We start from the raw sequence: 6,043 nt of genomic DNA on the forward strand, positions 1-6,043 counted from the left end.
AAGATATGCTTTAATCAAGCACAAGTTATTGGAACTACAGGAATCACTGAGTGAAATACTATGGCCTGTGTTATACACAAAGTCAGACTAGATGATGTAATGGTCCCTTCTGGCCTTCAAATTTATAAATATGAATCTATGTCTGCATCACAAAACTCAGTCTCACATCTGTAACTGGAACTGGCAGCTTCATCAGTGTTCCCAAGGACTGAATAGTGATGGAAACTGAATTACTATTTTAGGTAATCTTAGACCCATAGGAGGTGGTCTGATCTCTTAGGGTTGATGAAGATTGGTGAGGTAGCCTAAGGAAAATTGCTCTTCCCCTCTTTATGATGTACCTGTTTTGTAGATTATCAAATGACTTAAATCTCCAGAGCTACGCAGCCAGCTGTTTTTACAAGCAATATAATATTGGCATGAAAAGCAGCATATTAACTGCACTTCCACATGTGCTTCTTGGTGCTACGGTGATACAAATATTAAATAATAAACATTAAATTTTGACATTAGTGATTTTACTTGTTATTGAGAAAACATTAATGGAAGTTAAGGAGTTAACTAACAGTTTAAGTCTTCTCATTCCATTTTAAAAAATACAAACATATGTTAGTGTTTAATATTGGTATTTCCCTCCTCACCCTCCACTCTATTCCTTCCCAGAGAAGATATCAGAGCATGTGTTCTCATTATTGAAGAAGCCATAATCCACTATTCAGACTCTTCTGGTGAAAGATAAACTTGTGTACTATAGAATTCAAGCTTGTAGAAATATTCAGTATGTTCTCAAGGTCCTGCAAAGCCCAAAACCTCACTGGGAACTGCTCTCCCTAAGGGGTTTCCAAGTTCAGAGTTCTCTTTAATTACTAAATTGCTTTTCTTTACTCCAACCCAATTAAGAACTTAATATTCTTGATGGAGAAAGATGGCAAGTTTCACAGGCAGCTCTTCAGTGGTGTTCTGCTCTGAAAAGCGATCATACAAAAATTAGAACTGACCAAAAAACAGAATTTCCACTGCATCGGAAAGTCCAACATTTTGACATGGGTTTTCCTCCCAAAATAGGAAGAGAGTTGAAATATCAAAGCTTTTTGCAGAAAAATTTTTTATTTAGAAACATTGGAGCCAGTGCAATGCCTCATGGGAACTGAAGTTTTGGTACTTCATGCTCTTATTCTCTCCCTATGGGCCAGGATCCCCAGCCAGAATAGTTCTCCTGTGATGCACTGCAGCCTCTCCTTTGGCAGGTTCATTGCAGTGCATGGTGGGAGATATAGTCTGGCCAGGGAGCCTGGACAGTAGAGAAGAATGGGGGCTAGAGGCATCCAAACCACACCTCTCCTTAAGCACCACAGTGGTTTAAGTGGATGCAAACATAAATGGTTGCTCAATCCAGCCTAAAATAAAAAGTTGAGATTTATTTTTAATTTTCCAGCAGCTAAAGTTTGAGTAAAAATTGACATTTTCCTGTAGGAACCACAGGCTGCAGTGAAAATGGGACCTTTTTACACAGCAGATCTCTTCCTTTTGTGTGTTCAGAATCATACCCACTTACTTCCTGCAGCCACCACTACAGAGCAGAGTCATGGAAGCTGACAGGTACTGGGGGGGTGGCGGGGGGGTTGGCTCTTCCCTCTCAACTCACATACCAGCCAGCGCAGCAGAGGTGGGAGAGGTTGGTGTCACAATTTGCAGCTGGTATAGGCCAACAGGAAACTCTGTCCTAAGAACAAGAGGGAAACAGGAAGGGTGATCTGTACCCCAAAGGGTGTGTCTGAAGCACAGTGCCTCCCAGGGCTACTCCTGGAGTGGAGAACTTTAAACACACACATCCCCACCCCCCATTGCTCTGGACTATGCCTAAATCACAATCTAGCCCTATATATATATATATATATATATATATATATATATATATACACATACACACACACAAACACACACACACACACACCTTTATTCTCCCTTCTTTCTAGTGAATGCTTGGAAAAGCAATTATACACCTGAATTTGTTAGTTGCACTGCACCTGCTAGTGCTTAATTAAAAATATACAAAAGGAAAGTGAATTCGAAGGACAAGGAGTGTCAAAAGATAAGAGAAATGCCTCTTTAATCAGCCCCATGTTTCAACAAGGAGAATGTACCCAACTGGTCTGATATGCTGTATTGCCCTATATACTTTCCTTCCACATGAAAGGACATTTGCCAAAAGAAAGTGGCACATCAGTTACTGCCACCTTTCCTCCCCCCATATTTTCCATTTCCACTTGGAGAATAAGTATTTCTAAATATCTCAGGAGCAGAATGGAAATATAAAATCTCAGTCCATGTGTGATTAAATTGAGGGCCTGATCTTTTACACAGGTATAAATAAGACATGATTCCATTGAGGCAAGTGGACATAAAAGCAGTGTGAGATAATCATGTTTTCTGGTTCTGTTTTCTTTTTGCAAATTACTGTGGTATACACCTAACTGATCAAGCTCACTAATAGTGTCACAAATCCCCTTCACGCAGGCATCACACAGAGAGATAATATGCCAAGTGTTTCTGGACAAGACAGCTGTGCCTGCTCAACAACTAAGGAACTTGAAATTCAAAGACAGAACCAAATTTCCTTGTGAGAGAAAACCCCACCCCCTTTTGTTATTTGGAGTGGAAAGAAAAGAACTTTCAAACAGTGAAAAAAATTACTTTTGATAGCAGTTAGATTCATTCAGAGGAAAATCTGGCAACAACTGTAACGCAAAGGAAAGATAGGATGGGAAACAGATGCACTGCAGCATGGAGACAGCAGCTCTGATCAGAAAACATGCTTCAAATACCAAACCCCACTGCTACCTGTTAATTCTATTGCCAAGAACGCAAGAACAGCCATAAATCTCTTCTTTGCTTCCGGCTCATTAGAGCAGTTTGCTATATTTAATGCTAGAATTGGAACTGGAATACCAAAGCTGAAATCCCTCAAACATGGCTCGACTATAGATTCTAATCAGAAATTCTCAGTTTATACCCAGCTTTGTAAGATGGATCTGAACCAGAATACTGCATCCAAGCCCTCATCTCAGCTGGGTGGAGAATTAGTTCTAAATCCAAACACTTTTGCTTAGGCCCATCTCCATTTAATGCCACAAACTGATTTGATGCTATTGCATTTGTGTTACTGAGTAGATCACATATTGGACTATACTGTATTGTATAACATGTTTAAAAATAAATTGTCAACCACTTGCTCTTTTATCATCTAACCATGCTTTGATGCTTTGTTTGCAACTCTAATGTCATTTGCTTCTAGCCATCTTTGCTAAGGTTTGTCAAAAAAATTCCATGGCAACTTTTTTCTACTAAAAATAGGTTTTTCGACCAAATAAATGTTTTCGAGGAAAGTATCTGCTGGCCTTCATTTTCAATCTATTGACAAAAATCAAAATTTTCTGCAGACGCACTCCCTGATTTTCTTATCCATTTTAATCTTTGCACTAGAGTAATGCCAGAGTATATGTAAATATTGGGAATCACTGAATGACTATTATGCGCTTCACAGCAATTAACAGACATGATCCCAACAGAAACATCCTGTGGTAGCAAGCTAACTTTTTATTTAAATATATGGATAGGGAGCTGTGTTTTTTAACAGGCATTCTGAGCCTAGTAGAGTTAGTAGATTTGTGAACAGGGTAATTATTAGACAGCTTGGAAGACGTTAAACATTGTTATCTGGGGGCGGAGGGGAAATAAATTGTTAGGTAATGGCTCCTAAAGACATCCTTAGGAAATCAGTTAAAAAAGTAATATTTTATCCTTCACAACCCTGTATACATTTACCATGTTGCTTTTGATCCTGGAAAATCCAGTCTCCTTACTGGATGAAGAAAAAGAGCAAAGAAGCCTGTATGTGGAATTGAAATTGCTTGATGCAAAGCTGCTGTCCTCCAGGTCACATAAGGCCATCTTTTCAATCTCTGTGGCTTATTGAAATACAGATTTAAAGGCATATCTGAATGTATGGTAAGTACCATGGCTGAACACAGGAAGTTTAGCTCCTGTAGGCTTCATTCAGGCATTGAGTGGAGTATTTAACAAAAAGCCAATAAAAGATCCACTGAGGTCTGGGTGGTGTCTATAGAGAGAAGGGCTGACAAAGATGCTGAGCAAGTTCTCATGCATTTGGCTGATGAAAGCCATATGTTACTGTCATTGGCTCGAGCATCCCGTGGAGAGTTACAGGAATAGATTGAATACCCAAAACAAGAGGGATAACCACAAGCATTAAGCTAGAGAGACCTTTAGCCTGAAACTAGTGTAGCAGAGGCTCCTTGATCAGGACATGCAAATGAACAAGGACAGACACAGGGTTAAAGTTTAAGCAGCAGGCCACAACTAACTTAAACTTAAGCTTGCTCTGCTGAATCCTCTCACACACACACACTCTCCTCACCCCCACATGAAGGAGACAAAAGGTACCAGTGAGGGACCTGGGTCTGCAAAGACTTCAGCTCTCCCCTTTTCCCACCAGCAAAATCCCAGATGAATTATTGTTGGATGCTGGCCTTTTGATGCAAGTTGAGAGCAAGTAAACATTCATACAGTTTCTAATACTGTACTAAATTTCTAAATCCTATTCCTATTTAACCTGTGTCTCCATGATGAAATTGGTAAAGGGTAAGAAAACCTACCCGGCATCAGGCAATTCGGCCTGATCGGAAAGATTCTTTCCTGACGCAATAAGCAGGTGATCAGGCAGATGCACAACCACCTAAAAAAGTGGTTCCCATCATATATAAATAGGGGAAGAAAGGTTATGTGATACAGCATGGCCAGAGGGCAGCAGGAGAGTGTTAGCAGAGAGCCTTATTCCCTGCAAGGGGTAGAAGGTTTGCTATAAATTAACTAGAGCACCTGAAGCCAATTAGAGCACCTGAAGCCAATTAGAGTACCAGCAGTGAGTCACATGATATAAACCCCCTGCTTCAGGTCAGACAGTGTGGGTTGTTGGAGTAGGAAGGTTTGGTTGGAGCAGAGAACAGTTTTGAAGAGAGACAAAAGGAAAGTTTGGAAGAGTGCTGCGGTGGGCTGAGAAGTCCAAAAACCCTAGGTAAGGGGCACCTGGCTTGTGTAGAAGGAAGGCAAGAAGCCCCTCCACAAGCTGAAGGGCAGGAGAGGGAAGTAACCCAGGGGAAGGAACCACCAGTACAAGTGGTTCACCACTAACCTCAGGGCCCCTGGGTTGGGACCTGGAGAAGAGGGTGGGCCCAGGTGCCTCCCTCTCCACTCCACTCCTCAAAGACACTAGTGGGGTAATTAAAAATACCGGTTCAGAGGCAAGCAATGGTGCCCTGAACCTTCCCCAATGAAGAGAAAGCGCGAGACCCAGCATAACAGTACTGGCAATTTGCCACAGTTAGTTCCAATAAAGTGGGGCCAGAGGCTTGAGAAGCCCCAGAAAATTTAAAGTAATAATTGTGAGAAGCAAAAGCCAATCAGCTCATGTCTACCTGGCTGGCCAATGGACAGTAGCACAGCCAGGGGGAAGAGGGACCTATCCCTGAGTACACTACCCCTTTTCATTCTGGCCAGCATCTTATAGATCCAGTCATGTCTCCCATCCATTAAACCAGTGGCTGGTAGCATAGCAGTAGTCTCTACAGGCATAGTATGGTTTATAAAGCTACTGAGACCAGCTTGTCCCACTGGCAACATTGCTTTGCCTCCAGAGAACTCTGGGGTGTGGACAGATAAATTAATTTGCTTTTGGCAGGTATGGCACCAGTCAACATTTGTCCTTTTAATATAGGGTGGCACTACAATGGAGGACAAAGCACTGTGTAAAGGTTGTCTGTCCATGAATGGTCAAATACTGGTCTTAGGCACAAAAGCAAAATTCTCATTGTCACATAACAATTTGAGGGGTTCCCCCCCCTCTATTTATTTAATACACTGGCACCATTTGTATAATAGATGAAAGGTTCAAAATAATGGTTTAGATTGTGATCAGTTTCTAAAGACTCTCACAGTGAGAGGAAGTACTACATATTAATGCCTG

The 6,043-nt window shown here is 41.3% G+C and overlaps 1 long non-coding RNA gene across 1 annotated transcript; it reads right to left on the reverse strand.

The window, feature by feature from the left end:
• Window positions 1-837: 837 nt before the first annotated feature.
• On the reverse strand, window positions 838-4,798 carry LOC120402934. The gene is made up of 3 exons (XR_005597369.1): window positions 4,677-4,798; window positions 1,650-1,723; window positions 838-965 (listed from the first exon to the last, which is right to left on the reverse strand). It is a non-coding gene; the product is annotated as an uncharacterized LOC120402934 (long non-coding RNA).
• Between the last annotated feature and the right edge of the window lie 1,245 nt (window positions 4,799-6,043).

Source organism: Mauremys reevesii, linkage group 4 (assembly GCF_016161935.1).
Source record: "Mauremys reevesii isolate NIE-2019 linkage group 4, ASM1616193v1, whole genome shotgun sequence".
NCBI classification, from domain to species: domain Eukaryota; kingdom Metazoa; phylum Chordata; order Testudines; family Geoemydidae; genus Mauremys; species Mauremys reevesii.